Source organism: Nerophis ophidion, linkage group LG12, assembly GCF_033978795.1.
Source record: "Nerophis ophidion isolate RoL-2023_Sa linkage group LG12, RoL_Noph_v1.0, whole genome shotgun sequence".
Classification (NCBI taxonomy): Eukaryota; Metazoa; Chordata; class Actinopteri; order Syngnathiformes; family Syngnathidae; genus Nerophis; species Nerophis ophidion.
In genome coordinates, this window is record NC_084622.1 from 64417048 (window position 1) to 64437550 (window position 20503).

The 20503-nt window shown below is 40.4% G+C and overlaps 1 protein-coding gene across 2 annotated transcripts in view; it reads right to left on the reverse strand.

Moving 5' to 3' along the window:
- LOC133563704 (potassium voltage-gated channel subfamily G member 4-like) overlaps positions 1-20503 on the reverse strand; it is a 198755-nt gene that overhangs the window by 137769 nt on the left and 40483 nt on the right. The window contains exon 3 of one of the 2 annotated variants that reach the window (XM_061917991.1): positions 8454-8586. The exons of the other annotated variant lie outside the window; for it this stretch is intronic. The gene's annotated coding sequence lies outside the window, so the exon portion shown is untranslated. The remainder of the gene's footprint in view (positions 1-8453; positions 8587-20503) is intronic. 2 annotated transcript variants of the gene reach the window in all.

Genomic DNA, 20503 nt, shown 5'->3' on the forward strand with positions numbered 1-20503 from the left:
CCCGCGGGTTATTTTTTACCGGCCCCACGGCACATTTTAAGAATACAATTGAAAAAAATGAAAAACACAAAAAGTGGTATAAAAGAGCAAATGTAACAAGAAATTGTTGCTTATAACACAAAGCTGCCATGCAGGCTGTTTATTTCTTTATAAAATAATAATGAATCAAAATCAATATCATTTTGAATTATTGACCTATTCAATGCTCCGATTACGTCACGTTAAATATTCCACTTTGAAATATTTTTTAAGGAAAATGTTGCATATTTTGTGTTTTGCCATATAAAAAAACTGAGCTGTTTTTTAAAAGAAGGGCCTAAAATAAACAAACAAAACATAAACAACAATACAACTTAAAATTGACGGATATATCTGAAGCTGATCTCGAGATTATTGTGCTAAAAGTAAAAAAAATTATTATTTAATTTTTTTAACACTTTAATGAGCAGGACACTTTTGGATCCCCAATTATTTTAGTGTGATTTTTTTTTTTTTTAAGTGTCATTGCTCAAAAAAAAATAATGAATCAAAATCTAAATTTAAGGCTCCAATTATTATATAATCTCAAATATTCCACCTGAAAATTGTGACAGTCTGTCACATTATTTCTGTTAATTCTCGTGTTTTTGTATTTACTTCCTGTTCAGTGCTCTTACTTTGTTGTATTTCCTGTTTTATTCACGAGCACTGTTGTTTTTCTCTTTTCGTTGATTGGCAGCGGTTCACACCTGCTGTCAATCAAACTACTGCCTATTTATGTTTCACTCGAACACTCCTCAGGGCTTGAAGATAAATCTATGTTTGGAAATGTTACTATGCAAGACTGCTTTCTGTTTATTTGTTTCTTATGAGTATTAAATTATTTGACCTTCACTCAATTCTCTCCTGGACTCTTGCATCCTCGGGGTCACACAACTGCAGCCATGCGACACGCTAACAGAAAATATTGCATATTTTGTGTTTTTTCCATTTTTTTCCCCCTAATGTTGATCTAGAGCAGGGGTGCCCATTACGTCGATCGCGAGCTACCAGTCGACCGCGGGGGGTGTGTCAGTCCATCTCCAGCCAGGCCTTTAAAAAAAATAGACCTAAATATTAGTGATCATCAATCTTCACCAAGACGTCACTTAAATGACATTCACGGTACCGGAGGGTCTTGTGAGATGACGCTGGCTGCTGCAAGATCATTATTATGAAAATATGACCGAGAGGAAGGCGAGAAACACTTTTTATTTCAACAGACTCTCGCGCCGTACCTTCCGTCAAAACTCTAAAGGCCGACTGCACATTTCCTATCTTCACAATAAAAGCCCTGCTTCATGCTGCCTGCGCTAACTAAATACAGAGTTTCGGAAAACTGGCGTGCACAAGCGATCCTTCAGAAAGCTGGCGTGCACATCACTTTTGCATGCCAGCTTTCCGAGACTCTTATTTTGTTAGCGCAGGCAGCATGAAGCAGGGCTTTTATTGTGAAGATAGGAAATGTGCAGTCGGCCTTTAGAGTTTTGACGGAAGGGACGGCGCGAAAGTCTGTTGAAATAAAAAGTGTTTCTCGCCTTCCTCTCTGTCATTTTTTCATAATAATGAACTGGCAGCAGCCAGCGTCATCTCACAAGACCCTCGGGTGCCGTGAATGTCAATCAAGCAAGCTACAGAATTTGCCGCCAATGTTTTTCTTGTAAAGTGTATGGAAGCTGGATGAATGAGATGCCAAAAACCAACCACTTTCATGTGGTATTGTACAGAAAGGACAACTTTTTTTCTCCTCCTTTTGAAAATGTGGACGTTATCATCATTACTGTCTGATTCCAATCAATGCAAGTCATCAGAATCAGGTAATACACCAACTTATATTCTTGTCTTTGTGAAAGAAAGACATCTATATGTGTTACACATGCTTGTATTATCATTAAACACATTTAACTTGTTTACAAAAATGTCTCTTTCATAAATAAATAAATATAAATGATATATATAAATGAGGTAGATCCCCTCGAGTTGGTCAATTGAAAAGTAGCTCGCCTGCAGAAAAAGTGTGGGCACCCCTGATCTAGAGATTTAAAACTTGAATAATAATACAAATAATAATACTGAATAATGACACATTTTAAATATTTTTTGGGACCAAAACCCTTTGGGGTCCCCGGGATCATAACTGAGTGGAGGCCGAAATGTATATGTTTTATACATATATTGTATTGGTTTTTTAAAATAAAAATGATGAAAATTGCCCCCACTTGCGTTGATTTTTCAGTGCGCGGCCCTCAGTGGAAATGCAACGATTAGTGACTTTTTAAAATACTCCCTAATTGCACTTTGTTCACTATTTAGAATGCACAGAAAAGGGAAACATGTGTACTTGTGGAAGATGGGGGAAAAAATTCCAGAATAAAAGTGCAGTCTTCTTTTAAGTGGACACTTTTTAGTAATTAGACGGTGGACCAGGACTTGATGACTTAAACGGGTTCCACTCTTTTTGGCTCACAATTCATTTAAAGCCCTAACCTGAGCAAAGACATTCTAAAAAAAATAGAAGTAACAATATTCCATTCTTTCTGCAGACAACAAAGTGACAGTTACAATGTAAAACAAAGTGATAAATAGGTTTGAACACAAGGCAGGCGTGTGTTTGTCGAGGCTGCTTTCCGCAAAAACCTCAAATAAAATATGTTCAAATTGCTTTTGTTGACCTTTTGCCGCAGGGACAAATAATACAGTAAATCTGGTAATAAGTGCTTATCCATAGCATGGCTGTAGAACTAGGCAGGATATATGATACATCCAGTAATACCACGCCTGTGATGAGATACCTGGATTTGAAATATGTATGTGCACCAGCATCCTTACAGCGTATGTTGCACACACTGACACACAAACATCCTTACAGCGTATGTTGCACACACTGACACACAAAGAAGAGAAGGTCACATGATGCAACCACATCCCTGACAGCTGCAGTATCAGCCGGACATTAGATAATCTATCAGAGACTTAGACACTTCTATAAATATAATAGTTGGACATGTAGAGCACAGCTTCCCTGGCACATATGCAGTATAATGTGCAACTGGAAGTTTCTCATCCATCAAACATGCAATAACAGTCTGATGGAGGTCATATGTATGCTAACATACATTTATGGATGACATTCTGCACATTGGCACACGTACACTCCAACTTTTCTCAGGTAGACTGTAGTGGCGTCACGTTCATGTGCACACAGGTGAAACATATGTTCTACACTACAAATCATTGCATGCATATTTTATGCAATAGAAAACTAGCCTTTTCATTATTTGCATTATTTTCATAAATAATATAAGGCAAAAATGTTTTTTTTTTCCTGAGCTTACACAAAAGTTTGTTTAAAAATGTTATTCACTCATATTTTTTATCACTAATCCTATATCGGGGCAGTGGTGAGCTGGAGCCTATCCCAGCTGACCTTGGGCAAACGGGACTTGTTACTCACAGGGAATACACATATATATATATATACATATATATATATATATATATATATATATATATATACATATATATATATATATATATATATATATATATACATATATATATATATATATATATACATATACATATATATATATATATATATATATATATATATATATATATATATATATATATATATATATATATATATATATATATATATCCATCCATCCATTTTCTACCGCTTATTCCCTTTCGGGGTCGCGGGGGGCGCTGGCGCCTATCTCAGCTACAATCGGGCAGAAGGCAGGGTACACCCTGGACAAGTCGCCACCTCATCACAGGGCCAACACAGATAGACAGACAACATTCACACTCACATTCACACACTAGGGCCAATTTAGTGTTGCCAATCAACCTATCCCCAGGTGCATGTCTTTGGAAGTGGGAGGAAGCCGGAGTACCTGGAGGGAACCCACGCATTCACGGGGAGAACATGCAAACTCCACACAGAAAGATCCCGAGCCTGGATTTGAACCCAGGACTGCAGGAACTTCGTATTGTGAGGCAGACGCACTAACCCCTCTTCCACCGTGAAGCCCATATATATATATATATATATATATATATATATATATATATATATATATATATATATATATATATATATATATATATATATATATATATATATATATATATATATATACACACACACACACACACACACACACACATATATACATATATATATATATACATATATATAAACATTTATACACACATACATATATATGTATACATATATACAGTATATGTATATACATATATATACACATACATATATATACATACACATTCATATGTATATACGTATATATATGTATATATACATATATATATATATATATACACAAACACTGTCACACATCTATATACATATGTATATATGTGTGTATATATATGTTAATGTATATATATATATATATATGCACACGCATATATACATACACATCTCCACATACACACACACACACATACATACATAATATATATATATATATATATATATATATATATATATACATATATGCGAAAACCAAGGTACCACTGTATTAGACATTGTGAATTCTTAAAATGGTACTATAGTTTACCAGCATATTGTGTAGCTTTCATCCATGTCCCTGTATGACGCACATGCAATCAGAGCACGGTTTGTGTGATCTATATCGATACGAAAAGTCCACCCGTCCATCGTCTTTTGCTTATCCGAGGCTGGGTCGCGGGGGCAACAGCCTAAGCAGGGAAGCCCAGACTTCCCTCTCCCCAGCCACTTCGTCTAGCTCTTCCCGGGGGATCCCGAGGCGTCCCAGGCCAGCCGGGAGACATAGTCTTCCCAACGTGTCCTGGGTCTTCCCCGTGGCCTCCTACCGGTTGGACGTGCCCTAAACACCTCCCTAGGGAGGCGTTCGGGTGGCATCCTGACCAGATGCCCGAACCACCTCATCTGGCTCCTCTCGATGTGGAGGAGCAGCGGCTTTACTTTGAGTTCCTCCCGGATGGCAGAGCTTCTCACCCTATCTCTAAGGGAGAGACCTGGAAACTCATTTGGGCCGCTTGTACCCGTGATCTTATCCTTTCGGTCATGACCCAAAGCTCATGACCATAGGTGAGGATGGGAACGTAGATCGACCGGTAAATTGAGAGCTTTGCCTTCCGGCTCAGCTCCTTCTTCACCACAACGGATCGGTACAACGTCCGCATTACTGAAGACGCCGCACCGATCCGCCTGTCGATCTCACGATCCACTCTTCCCTCACTCGTGAACAAGACTCCTAGGTACTTGAACTCCTCCACTTGGGGCAGGGTCTCCTCCCCAACCCGGAGATGGCATTCCACCCTTTTCCGGGAGAGAACCATGGACTCGGACTTGGAGGTGCTGATTCTCATTCCGGTCGCTTCACACTCGGCTGCGAACCGATCCAGTGAGAGCTGAAGATCCCTACCAGATGAAGCCATCAGGACCACACAACCGGAACCCCTCAACGCCTTGACTGCGCCTAGAAATTCTGTCCATAAAAATTATGAACAGAATCGGTGACAAAGGACAGTCTTGGCAGAGTCCAACCCTCACTGGAGACGAAAAGTCGAACAGATGAATTTCAATACCGAGCATCATCTTCACACACAAGCCAAGTTACCAAAGTGTTCTCAGCAGGCAGCTTTCAGACGTTCGTGTGTGAATAATAATCCACTTTTAGATCAGCTCTAATGCTTCTTGGAAGCCAAAATTGGCTAAACTGCTATCAAGAGGATTGAACATGACCGTGCAGAGATTTGTGTGAGGTAGCGTTAAAAAACTCACATTTTACACATTTTGCATGGTTTCTAAACAGAATTCCATGTTCAGACTTGCTGAAGCAAAGTCCATTTCATTGGAACAAGACACGGCGACTAACACTACTCCTGAAAAACTGTGCACTCTGCACGACTGCGTTCACATTTTCTAAAGACCTTAGAGTCAGCAGTAGAGATGCGCGGTTTGCGTTCTCATCCGTGACATGACGAAAAAATAGATTTGAATTAGATCCGGGCGGATGGCGGTTGAACCTTTCGGAAATGTTTGACATACATGGTTCAGGAATCGGTATTCTTTACCATTCAAAGAGCCGTTTAGGACCCGTGTCACAAAGCGAAGAAGACAATGGGAGACGCAAACATTTTCTAGACCAGGGGTCGGGAACCTTTTTGGCTGAGAGAGCCATGAAAGCCAAATATTTCAAAATGTATTTCCGTGAGAGACATATCATATTTTTTAACACTGAATACAATTAAATGCGTGCATTTTTAAGTAAGACCAACATTTTTAGAGTATAATAAGTCTCTTATTCTTTTTAATAACATTGTTATTATAAAGCAGGGGTCGGCAACACGCGGCTCTTTAGCGCCGCCCTAGTGGCTCTCTGGAGCTTTTTCCAAAATATATGAAAAATGGAAATGATGAGGGGGGAAAAAACATATTTTTCACTTTAATTTGGTTTCTGTAGGACAAACATGACACAAACCTCCCTAATTGCTATAAAGCATAATGTTTATACTAAACATGCTTCACTGATTCGAGTATTTGGCGAGCGCCGTTTTGTCCTACTAATTTTGGCGGTCCTTGAACTCACCCTTGTTTGTTTACATGCATAACTTTCTCCGACTTTCTCGGACGTGATTTATGCCACTTCTTTTTCTGTATCATTTTGTCCACCAAACTTATAAAGTTGTGCATGAATGCACAAAGGTGAGTTTTGTTGATGTTATTGACTTGTGTGGAGTGCTAATCAGACATATTTGCTCACTGCAAGCTAATCGATGCTAACATGCTATTTAGACTAGCTGTATGTACATATTGCATCATTATGTCTCATTTGTAGCTATATTTGAGCTCATTTAGTTTCCTTTAAATCTTCATCATTCAATTTATATCTCATGACACACTATCTGTATGTAATATGGCTTTTAATTTTTTGCTGCTTCAGACGGATGTGTTTTTGTATTTTTGGTCCAATATGGCTCTTTCAACATTTTGGGTTGCCGACCGCTGTTCTAAAGCCAACCAATAATAAGTATAATATTTCTTACCATTAATGCAACTTGTTGAACAGGTGCGATAGAAAACAGATGGTTGGATTAAAATACATGAGAATGTTTTATAATTTGAATGTTATTTTTAACACTGTGAATTATTAGCGGAATTATTCATTACTTATCGTGTTAAGCAATGTCAGCTAAGATTTATCCGAGAGCCAGATGCATTCATCAAAAGAGCCACATCTGGCTCTAGAGCCATAGGTTCCCTACCCCTGCTCTAGAATGATGCAAAGGATTCTGGGTATTTGTTGTGTTACTGTGAGGATGTTCTCCCGAAATGTGTTTGTCATTCTTGTTTGGTGTGGCTTCACAGCGTGGCGCATATTGGTAAGAGTGTTAAAATTGTTTATATCACAACCATCAGTGTACTCTGTGTCACCCAGTATGCCTTTCAATCTTGTACGTGTGATTGCGGAAGCCGCATACAACATGTTGCTGGACTAAGAATCGGTTTGTATATGTTGAAGGTGTCAATGGCTTCACAGCACGCCCTTATTCTCGTCATCGGGATGAATACCGTTGGATATTCGCGAGAACGTAAGCGGCTCCCATTGTCTTCTTTACTCTGTGAAACGGGTCTAAATAGCTCTTTGAGTGGTAAAGGTTGCCGACCTCTGATTTATTTCAACGGGCGGTTGCAGTTCTGATAAAATGTTGGTTCGGGTGGACGGCGGGTGGATGACGACTTTGGTGATGCGGTCGAGGATTGTATAAATGCGTATCCGTGCATCTCTAGTCAGCAGACAATTTGAATGCCAAATCTCAACTCACGCACGGCGGATTCCGGGTCTCGCTGGCTGCCTTTTTGCATAATATGCTCAATCAGTGCTGTGCTTTCCAATAAACTACTAAGGTGAGTCCGAGCATGCAGACCGACGGTCTTGGCAGGCACCATTTGTAGCTGTGCATTGTGAGGCCTTGGCTTGGCACTGCCAACGGCTAAAATCGATATTGGCTGTGGAGTGTGTCAAACACACACACACACACACACACACACACACACACTGCTGACATGGGAGCAATGTGCTGAAGCGAGGAGCAGGAGACTCATCAGTCAAGCGGGTGGAGGCCAGAGGAGGGCCACTGGTGCAGCACTGCTTGTTACAGCTGCCATTAGAGCAACACCGACCTGCAGTTAGTGAGCTGCCAATGTGAGTAATGTCTGCCTGGTACCCTCTCTAAGGCCACTAAAAACAACTCAGTCATTCAAGCTCTATACGCCCTACAACAAATCTAAAAAAGAATACAAATGTTTGTGTTTGTTCGGGTCTAAACAAATGAAGTCATGACGCCCTGCCCGCTGAAGCAAGTCCAGTTTAGCCTAGTTTGGTAAGCGCGTCCCGGCTGTAGAAGAGCACCTGGAGGAGAATGGCCACGTCGATGAGGATCTGAACTGCACCGCACATCCAAAACTGGCACGGGCTTTGGTTGGTCACGAAGTATGTGGTCTTGAAGACGTCCCCGGCGGTCCACAGTAGGACCATCTTGACGCTGCAGCGAGGAGACAAAGCCATGAGGAAAGTGAGATTTGGTGATCCGTAGCGGCTGAATCGAGCCAATCAAGCTTTTTAAAGTCTAGTGCAGGGGTGCCCATTACGTCGATGGCGAGCTACCAGTCGACCGCGGGGGGTGTGTCAGTCCATCTCCAGCCAGGCTTTTAAAAAAAATAGACCTAAAAATGAGTGATCATCAATCTTCACCAAGACGTCACTTAAATGACATTCACGGTACCGGAGGGTCTTGTGAGATGACGCTGGCTGCTGCAAGATCATTATTATGAAAATATGACCGAGAGGAAGGCGAGAAACACTTTTTATTTCAACAGACTCTCGCGCCGTCCCTTCCGTCAAAACTCTAAAGGCCGACTGCACATTTCCTATCTTCACAATAAAAGCCCTGCTTCATGCTGCCTGCGCTAACTAAATCCAGAGTCTCGGAAAACTGAAGTGCACAAGCGATCCCTCAGAAAGCTGGCGTGCACAAGTGATGTGCACGCCAGCTTTCTGAGACTCTTATTTTGTTAGCGCAGGCAGCATGAAGCAGGGCTTTTATTGTGAAGATAGGAAATGTGCAGTCGGCCTTTAGAGTTTTGACGGAAGGTACGGCGCGAGAGTCTGTTGAAATAAAAAGTGTTTCTCGCCTTCCTCTCGGTCATTTTTTCATAATAATGAACTGGCAGCAGCCAGCGTCATCTCACAAGACCCTCGGGTGCCGTGAATGTCAATCAAGCAAGCTACGGAATTTGCCGCCAATGTTTTTCTTGTAAAGTGTATGGAAGCTGGATGAATTAGATGCCAAAAACCAACCACTTTCATGTGGTATTGTACAGAAAGGACAACTTTTTTTCTCCTCCATTTGAAAATGTGGGCGTTATCATCATTACTGTCTGATTCCAATCAATGCAAGTCATCAGAATCAGGTAATACACCAACTTATATTCTTGTCTTTGTGAAAGAAAGAAATCTATATGTGTTACACATGCTTGTATTATCATTAAACACATTTAACTTGTTTACAAAAATGTCTCTTTCATAAATAAATAAATATAAATGATATATATAAATGAGGTAGATCCCCTCGAGTTGGTCAATTGCAAAGTAGCTCGCCTGCAGAAAAAGTGTGGGCACCCCTGGTCTAGGGACACGCCACCACCCTTTAATAGTCAGCATGTCTAGTTGCCACGGTAACTCCTTCTCTGGTGGACTTGTACAGTATGGGTTGGATACATTACTGTTGTAAGGAAATACAACATTATAATAATCATAATAAATAACAGATCCCACTGGGTTGTGAGTTTTTCCTTGCCCTTACATGGGCTCCGAACTGAGGATGTCATTGTGGCTTGTGCAGCCCTTTGAGACACGTGTGATTTAGGGTTGTATGAATAAACATTGATTGATTGATTGATTGATTGATTGATTGAAAAGCACTTTAAATTGAGCAAACAACCTCAAAATGCTACAGTGCATTATAAAAAAAAACAAAAAAAAAACTAGACAGCCTAATAACTAGAACTAGCACACATATTTTTAAAAAAAGGCAGTTTTATAAAGAAGGGTTTTTGAGCCTTTTGAAAAGTATCCACAGTCTGTGGTGCCCTCAGGTGGTCAGGGAGCGGCAGTTCAGAGCTTTGTCCTCGGAGGTTAGCATGTCCAGAGCAGAGGTGTCGTGTTATTAAGTATGTTCGTGGTGTGCTCACTGACCAACACCGCAAACTACCCTATTCTTCGGACTATAAAGCGCACTTAAAATCCTTTCATTTTCACAAAACTCTACCTTGCGCCCTATAACCCGGTGGGCCTAATGTACAGAATAATTTTGGTTGTGCGTACCAACCTCTAAGCTATTTATTTGGTAGATGGTGTAATGATAAGTGTGACTAGTAGATGGCAGTCACACATAAGAGATAATGTATAGACTGCAATATGATGTTAGTCACACATAGGAGATGCATGTAGACTGCAATATGACTCAAATAAACAACACCAAAAATACCATCAAAATGCTTTAGCAAAACTTTGGTAAACTATGAAGCCGCACTACTTGATGGATTGTACTGTGCTTCAACATACGAGTATTATTATGGTGTGTGTATAAGGTAACACATAATCTGGCGTTTTGTTTGGCAAAGTTATACAAAAGCAACTTTTCTTACCTTCTGGTACCTGCTGATGTGTATCTGGGATCTGCATAAGTCCTGAAAATGTGCGCTAGTCTGCCTTTGTAGTCGATAAGCTTTTTCTTTTTCTCAATCTTCTTTTTATTGGACTTCCGTCCTCCACTGTTGCCATTTCTTATATAAAGTACTGAAAGTACTTACTTATATCTGTCAGTAAACTCGCCATGAAAGCGCTAAAACAAACCGGTGTAGTGACTTTACATTATTCACCCAAGGAACTTTAGTAGGCAAAGGCTGCCTTTTGTCACCGATTCTGTTCATAACTTTTATAGACAGGATTTCTAGGCGCAGTCAAGGCGTTGAGGGGTTCTGGTTTGGTAACCGCAGGATTAGGTCTCTGCTTTTTGCAGATGATGTGGTCCTGATGGCTTCATCTGACCGGGATCTTCAGCTCTCACTGGATCGGTTCGCAGCCGAGTGTGAAGCGACTGAGATGAGAATCAGCACCTCCAAATCAGAGTCCATGGTTCTAGCCCGGAAAAGGGTGGAGTGCCATCTCCGGGTTGGGGAGGAGACCCTGCCCCAAGTGGAGGAGTTCAAGTACCTAGGAGTCTTGTTCACGAGTGAGGGAAGAGTGGATCGTGAGATCGACAGGCGGATCGGTGCGGCGTCTTCAGTAATGCGGACGTTGTACCGATCCGTTGTGGTGAAGAAGGAGCTGAGCCGGAAGGCAAAGCTCTCAATTTACCGGGCGATCTACGTTCCCATCCTCACCTATGGTCATGAGCTTTGGGTCATGACCGAAAGGATAAGATCACGGGTACAAGCGGCCCAAATGAGTTTCCAGGTCTCTCCCTTAGAGATAGGGTGAGAAGCTCTGCCATCCGGGAGGAACTCAAAGTAAAGCCGCTGCTCCTCCACATGGAGAGGAGCCAGATGAGGTGGTTCGGGCATCTGGTCAGGATGCCACCCGAACGCCTCCCTAGGGAGGTGTTTAGGGCACGTCCAACCGGTAGGAGGCCACGGGGAAGACCCAGGACACGTTGGGAAGACCATGTCTCCCGGCTGGCCTGGGAACGCCTCGGGATCCCCCGGGAAGAGCTAGACGAAGTGGCTGGGGAGAGGGAAGTCTGGGCTTCCCTGCTTAGGCTGCTTCTAAAAACGTAATTCTAGCCTGATTTTGCCATTTCCTTTACCGCTTTTAATGTGTGTTTGGGGTCATCGTCCTGTTGAAACACCCAACTGCGCCCAAGACCCAACCTCCGAGCTGACGATTTTTTTGTCCTGAAAAATTTGGAGCTAATCCTCCTTTTTCATTGTCCCATTTACTCTATGTAAAGCGCCAGTTCCATTGGCAGCAAAACAGACCCAGAGCATAATACTACCACCACCATGCTTGACGGTAGGAGTGGTGTTCCTGGGGTTAAGGCCTCACCTTTTTACCCTCCAATCATATTGCTGGGTATTGTGGCCAAGCAGCTCAATTTGTGTTTCATCTGACATCATATGGACAAAGATAAGACCTTCTGGAGGAAAGTTCTGTGGTCAGAGGACAATGGAAGTTGCTGTACGTATACTTTTGACCCAGCAGATTTGGTCACATGCTCAGTAGAAAAGTCTTAAAAGAACCAAACTTCATGAATGTTTTTTGTGACCAACAAAAAACTTTTAATTTTCCTGAAGGAACTTTTTAATTTTCCTGAAGGAACTCTCCTGAAGGAATCAATAAAGTACTATCTAACAAGTATGTGCTCTAATAACTCTATCACAATAAAATAAGAGTTGTAGAAAGTATTGGATACTCTAGACAGCCATGACATTATGTTCTTTACCACTTTTGATCGCGACTGTGTATGAACTTCTAGGTAAGGCTTAAAAATAAAAATAAATAAAATATGTAAATACATGCATATACCGAATTTCCTTGTATTGCCGCCGGGCATATAGTATGTCATCATTTTCAAAATGGAGGAGGCTGATTTCAATACCGGTAATTTGAAATCGCATAAAGGGAAGAAGATTAAGAGCTATTCATTAGGATTTAAGGTCCAAGCTATTGAATACCGATATGCTAAATAGAACAGTAAGCAGCTATGTTTTATTAATATACCTGTGAAGCCGACGGTCCGACAGACAGGCAGGGCACGCTGGAGCCCGGCCCAAGATGGCGGTGAGGAGACGGCGAGAGAGCAGAGAGTCAAACTGTTCAAGCCATGTCCTTCCTTGGTGGTCCTGGGAACCCCGCGAGACGACGGCTTGAGACCGTCACAATACCGTAGCTGCTTCCGTCAAATATGAGTCATTAAATGACTCCCGCCTCCTGGTGGTAGAGGGCGCTAGTGATCTTTCTTGCGACTACTCGGCTGCAGAAGAAGTGAAATGAGTGACGTGAATTGTGCTGGGACGGATATGACGCGACCTTTTAGGATGCAACAACTATGGAGGCTATGTAAACAACCGGGCTGACATAAGGCATGTTCCAGTCCTAAATTCCCAGTGTATTATTTATACAATAACACTTCATGGTGGCAGCGATGGGATAAAGAGATCAGCCACGGAGCACAACGGGAGGGGGAGTTGCGCGAGGATAATTCTGTCATCGCCCGCACTCGAGGAGCCGAGCTAACTGATAGCAGCGGTCTGATAGCAGTTTTCTAAACTGGACTTTCAATCAAAGCAGGAGGTCCATTTTTCCATTTTCTACCGCTTATTCCCTTTTGGGGTGGCCGGGGGCGCTGGCGCCTATCTCAGCTACAATCGGGCGGAAGGCGGGGTACACCCTGGACAAGTCGCCACCTCATCGCAGGGCCAACACAGATAGACAGACACACTCACATTCACACACTAGGGCCAATTTAGTGTTGCCAATCAACCTATCCCCAGGTGCATGTCTTTGGAGGTGGGAGGAAGCCGAAGCAGGAGGTAATAAAGGAAAATCTCCATCGAGACAGAGAGACTTTTAAAACTGAAGAAAGATAAGGAAGACTTTTATAAATAAGTTAACCTTTGTTTTTTTTATTAAATGTGCTTTTCATGATGGTATCCTTACATCACACTAAATTTTGTTGGTAAGCGCATGAGTGAGAAGAGGTTTTAAATTAATTAGTGCCACGTCGGCAATTCAAGAAAATACGGTTTATGTAAATATAAAAATCCACTAAAATATGTTTAATTAAACATTTTTCTACAGTGCTAATTGACAACACCCACAAACTTGAGGTCTACAGTCTGATGCAAGCATGGAACGTATTGGAGGCGTAGGAAACACCGTTCTCCTTCTTGCAGAGGTGGGTAGTAACGCGCTACATTTACTCCGTTACATTTACTTGAGTAACTTTTGGGATAAATTGTACTTCTAAGAGTAGTTTTTATGCAACGTACTTTTAGTTTTACTTGAGTATATTTATAGAGAAGAAACGCTACTTTTACTCCGTTCCATTTATCTACATTCAGCTCGCTACTCGCTACTTTTTTTTATCGATCTATTAATGTTTGTTTTGGTTAATGACAGAGCTTCAAAGTAGAATCTACGCATGCCTGAGTTTCACCAATCACATGCAGTCACTGGTGACGTTGGACCAATCAAACAAAACCAGGTGGTCACATGACCCGACTTGAACAAGTTGAAAAACGTATTGGGGTGTTACCATTTAGTGGTCAATTGTACAGAATATGTACTGTACTGTGCAATCTACTAATAAAAGTTTCAATCAATCAATCAAAAGTGTAAAGGAAAAAAGACACTTTTTATTTCAACCGTACTTCCCGTCAAAAGCCTAAAGACTGATTGCACAGTTCCTGTCTTCACAATAAAAGTGCCGCTCCATCGCGCCTGCGCTAACAAAATAAGAGTCTCCGAAAGCCAGCGGAAACAAGCTAGCAAGCTACGGAGTTTGCCGCCAATGTATTTCTTGTAAAGTGTATAAAAATGAATATGGAAGCTGGACAAATAAGATGCCAAAAACCAACGACTTTCATGTGGTATTAGACAGGAAGGAGGAACTTTTTTTTCGTTCCATTTGAAAATGTGGACATTATCGGCACTACTGTCTGATTCCAATCAATGCAAGTCATCAGAATCAGGTAATACACCAACTTATATTCTTGTCTTCATGAAAGATAGGAATCTATATGTTAAACATGCATGTATATTCATTAAAACACCTTCAACATGGGAACAAAAACGGCAAAATTAATAAATATAAATTATATACTGTATATATAAATGTATGTATATATATATATTCATATATATATACATATGTATATATGATATGTGTGTGTATGTATATATGAGGTAGATCACCTCGACTTGGTCATTTATTAAGTAATTGATACACGTTGAAAAACTTATTGGGGTGTTAGTGGTCAATTGTACAGAATATGTACTGTACTGTGCAATCTACTAATACAAGTTTTAATCAATCAATCAATCAATCAATCAAATCAATCAATGCCTACTGAGCCTATGGTGCTGTTAAGTTATTGTGGCTCAATGTGCCATTTTTAAATGTTATTTTAATGTACTATTATTTAATATATAATATTGTTTTAGTTGCTTAAGAGATATTCCTGGCTCTGAATTTGCTCATTGCTATTTTTATGTTTTTGTGCATTACTTGTTGCCGTCATCATTAAACAAACAGGTTACTCATCAGTTACTCAGTACTTGAGTAGTTTTTTCACAACATACTTTTTGCTTTTACTCAAGTAAATATTTGGGTGACTACTCCTTACTTTTACTCGAGTAATACATCTCTAAAGTAACTGTACTCTTACTTGAGTACAATTTCTGGCTACTCGACCCACCTCTGCCGTCTTGCATCACATACTCGACTCGCCCCATTTTATATCATCTTAATTGTTTCTCATCCTTGTAATATTCATGCTTCCCTCCTTCACATTCTCTGTCTGTCCTGCTTCACTTACTGTCATGTTTCTTTACCTCGTACCCTTCACACTCACTGCTCTTACATCGCTTCTGTTCCACCTACTCTGTTCTCAACCACGTCCCCCCCAAGAGAGCGAATGCCCGTCGGTATTAAAGTAACATGAGTTTGTACTTTTTTTTTTTTTTATTCGAGCGGTCTTGTCCCGGGAGAGAAAAAGCCCATCAGTCATCAAGGAGATGTATTAAGGGGTGTGGGGGGAGAGGAATGTCAGGACGGCGTCAATCCTCCATGCAGTGGGACAGATAAGGAACACAGGAAGAGAGAGAGGAGAATGATGGGGATAATAAGTCCATGTGGGTTGGGAAGTATTCTAATGACCATAGTGCTGCGTTATCCTTGAGATGTCACTGCAAAGTCATGTCAAACTCCCATCTCTCCCTTGGGCTCCTTTAGAGGGGAACTGCACTTATTTCTAATTTTGTATATTGTTCACAATCAGAATGAAAAACATTTTTTTGTAATGCATACTAGCGTTTAAATAAAAGTCTGCAGACAGCGCAGCAAATGGAGGTCCTCTATTTTGACCATAAAATCAAATAAGTACAGTTGTGATGAAAATTATTCAACCCCCACACAATTTTGGTGCTTTAGTAAGTTGGATATTTATTCCGTATTTTGTTTATAGTCATATCGAATAAAGATGCATTAAATAAACAAATCCAACTTAAATTGTAACACTGTATTTTACAAAATACCAAAAAAGGACATTTTTCTTAATATCTCATAGACAAAATTATTCAACCCCTTGAAGATCATAACTATTAAGAACAGAATTTGAATAAGGTCTTTTCAATCAGGTGTTGGAAACACCTGTAGATGTGATTAGAACCATAACGAGCAAAAATTAAACTGATTGAAAAAGACTGTGACGCTCAGCTTCTTGTAGATGGTCAATGGTGTATTTGCAACATGATGAAGTCCAGGGAGTGGTCAAAGAAGTCAAGTGAGGAGGTCATTTCTCTTCATAAGAAAGGATATGGATATAAGAAAATAGCAAAGACATTACACATTCCAAGAGACACAGTTGGGAGCATAATTCGCAAGTTTAAAGCTAAAGGCACTCCTTTTATTTGTGAGTATTATGATCATTATTTATCTAAAAGGGAATATATGAAGATCCGAGCAGTCGACATCCTAATGACAGCAGGCATTGCACAGTAAGTGATTGTTTACGTTGTTGTAGTCCTTAGGCTCAAATACTAGTGTGGCCTCTAGCCCTGCTGTAGTGTGCTGGGAATAATCTTTGCATGTGATGGAGGAATGCACAATGCAGGGTTAAAATTCAACTGAATTTGCATTAAATCGGTTTGTTTTAGCTAATAATCATGCTGTAAGTGAATGAAGGTACATATTTATTTCTTTTACTAACAAACTACAAACAAAGGAAGTAAACAAAAGGCGCGCACGAAGGCGGAAGTACAACACTTGGCTATAAAACAAAAACTAGCAATATGGCATGACTATCGACAAAAAAACCCCAAAACTCAATAACTGTGACTTACGTGGCATGGACAGAATGATAAGACAGGCATGGCGTGGCATGAAGGGAGTTGAGGTAAAGTCGCTAGGCTGACCACCTGGCAACTACAGGTTTAAATAATGAACATGATAAGTGCAAACAGGTGTGAGACATGAGGACCGGAGCGTGACATGAGGACAAGGTGAGAACTAATGAGTTACTATGGTAACAAGACAAACAAGGAAGTGTAAAAACTAGAAACAATGGAGTCTTAAGCAAAACAGAACATAACTAAACAAAAACATGAACAGACATGACACAATGCTCCGTTTACATTGCATTCAATGTTTATTCCCATTAATTCCTATTGAAAGTTTCCAACTATGAATATTCCCAGAATTTTGCAACTCGAGTTGTGGGGCAGAATGGCTTTTACATGCACTTGCATCCTCCGCTGTTGCTATTTCTCGTACAAAGTAGCTTATAGTTCCAACTCCATCTGTTAGTAGACTCCATTTGGAAGCACTAAAAACTACAAAAGGCTGACAGGGAGAAGACACAGTCGAAGTGGAGGCACTTACAGTAAATAGGACCGACCACAGAATGGTGCATCCTGAAGAGACGGTCAGAAAGCGACTTGAAGGTGGTCTGTAAAACATCATCTATGCAAAATATTGATCAAAGAACCACCATTACATGTTATGTAGAACACAAGGAAGTGTTTTAAATGTGTGGCCCCTTTAAAAGCCGGCTGCAGCCATGATATCCTGCCTAATGGAACACTGGCAATGTTTGTTTGACTCCTAGCTAGGGACCCATGACCAAGCAATTACAGATCTCCAGTTCCGGGCCCAAGTCCGATTAAAAATGGATGGGTTACGTCAGGAAGGGTATTTTTTTATATAATATCGGAATGCCGATATTGTCGGTCGATAAATGCTTTAAAATGTAATATCGGAAATTATTGGAATTTGTTTCAAAATTATCGACATTTTAAAACGCCACTGTGTACACGGACGCAGGGGTGAAGTACAGAGCACCAATAACCCTTAAAGACACTGCTTTTGCGTGCCGGCCCAATCACAAATCTACGGATTTTCGCACGTACAAGTGAATGCAAGGCATATTTGGTCAACAGCCATACAGGTCACACTGAGGGTTGCTGTATAAACAACTTTAACACTGTTACAAATATGCGTCACTCTGTGAACCCACACCAAACAAGAATGACAAACACATTTCGGGAGAACATCCGCACCGTAACACGACATAAACACAACGGAACCAATACTCGGAACCCTTTGCAGCACTAACTCTACAATATACATCCCCACCTCAACCTCCTTTTGCTCTCTCAGGGAAAGCATGTCACAAATGCCATGGTGCTGTTTTGAGGCATGTTAAAAAAAAATAATGCACTTTGTGATTTCAATAATAAATATGGCAGTGCCATATTGGCATTTTTTTCCATAACTTGAGTTGATTTATTTCGGAAAACCTTGTTACATTGTTTAATGCATCCAGCAGGGCATCACAACAAAATTAGGCATAATAATGTGTTCATTGCACGACTGTATATATCGGTATCGGTTGATATCGGAATCGGTAATTAAGAGTTGGGCAATATCGGAATGTCGGATGCTGGAAAAAAAGCCATTATCGGACATTTTTAATATTTTTATGTAACAAATTAAGCCAAATCAAATAATTGGATTTAATTGCTTTGGTGACATCTATTACGCGAAAAGCCGAACGACAATAAAACAAAACCCCACACAAATAAATTGAATTGCTTGCTAGTATTTTTCTAATTGGGAAGTTGTGGGATCCGAGCCGAGGATGTCGTTGTTTAGTTTAGTTTAGTCTTTATTTGAAGGGACAATGCACAGAAACATTTAGCTCAAAGACAGATATGTTCTGTACCAGATTATAGCTAAATAGCTAATTTCCATCTGCAGTCCCTGGCTACCTAAAATAAAGGGATACAAAAATCATGCAATGAAATCATAACAATAAAATCATACCATAGCAAGTAATCAAATTAAGAAAAGTCATAAAATGCCCTTTCATGGACACATACTTATTAATATAGAATACAACCACACCTCATTTACATCATCACACAAAGACAATACATGCTCTTGTTCACATCTGTCATTATTTGTAAAAACAACCATGATTTTAACAGACACACCTCACAATTTACAACAAAAATGCTGTCATGGATAAATATAATAGACATTAAGTTGATGTGTCAAACATAGTGGCCACCTTATTGACCGTGTGAGCAGCTTTGGTTGCTCCAAAACCACTTTTTAACTTCAATTGTAAATTACAAGTAATCTGTTAAACTTTTCATGTTTGTTGTGAGGTCTTTCCATTCCTTCATGGCTTTATATGAAAATGCTGATTGTGCAAAAGATGTTTTACATCTGGGTACGCTACACTGCCCCCTGGTGGAGGCTCATGTGTTTCTAGTTGTCACAGCAGGTGTAAACTGGACAAAGTGCTTAAGTGGCGCTGATGCAGTGTTATTTAGGATTCAATGGGCCATTCATATTGATGCTAATCTTTGAATGTTAGCTAAATTGAACAATCTATATTTTTGGAAAACTAAACAGTGATGGTGAGGTTTTCGGTCAAGTATTTTGAGCGATTGTTTGTGCAAAGTTTCCAATGGCTTCAGTGTCATTTTGCTTGCCTGCGACCAACATGTTATATACAATGGTAAAAACCAGACATAATCATTGCATTCAAATAAGTTTGAGCTGTCTCCAGAATTAAAGGGGAACAATATCACAATTTCTGAAGGGTTAAAACCAATAAAAATCAGTTCCCAGCGGCTTATTTTGTTTTTCGAAGTTTTTCTCAAAATTTTACCCATCACGCAATATCCCAAAAAATGGTTTCAAATTGCCTGAATTTAACAGTCGTTATAGCCACCCGTCTTGTCCTGTGACGTTATTGCGTGAAGCCACCAGAAACAAATATGTCGGATAGCACAGAAAGGTATCGCGATATTAGCTTGGATTCAGACTCGGATTTCAGCGGCGCAAGCAATTGAACAGATTACGCATGAATTGAAACGGATGGTTGGAGTGTTGAGGCTGATAGCGAAAACAAAATTGAAGAAGAAACTGAAGCTATTGAGCCATATCACGACAGACAGCGGCAACGAGGACGAATACGGTGATTGCCTTCTAACCAACGATTGCATCTTTTGACCACTGGTGCAACTTGAATCCATCGATTGGTATGTGTTTGTTTGGCATTAAATGTGGGTGGAGGGAAAGGCTGGATGCAAATATAGCTACAAATGAGGCATAATGATGCAATATGTACATACAGCTAGCCTAGATAGGATGTTAGCATCCATTA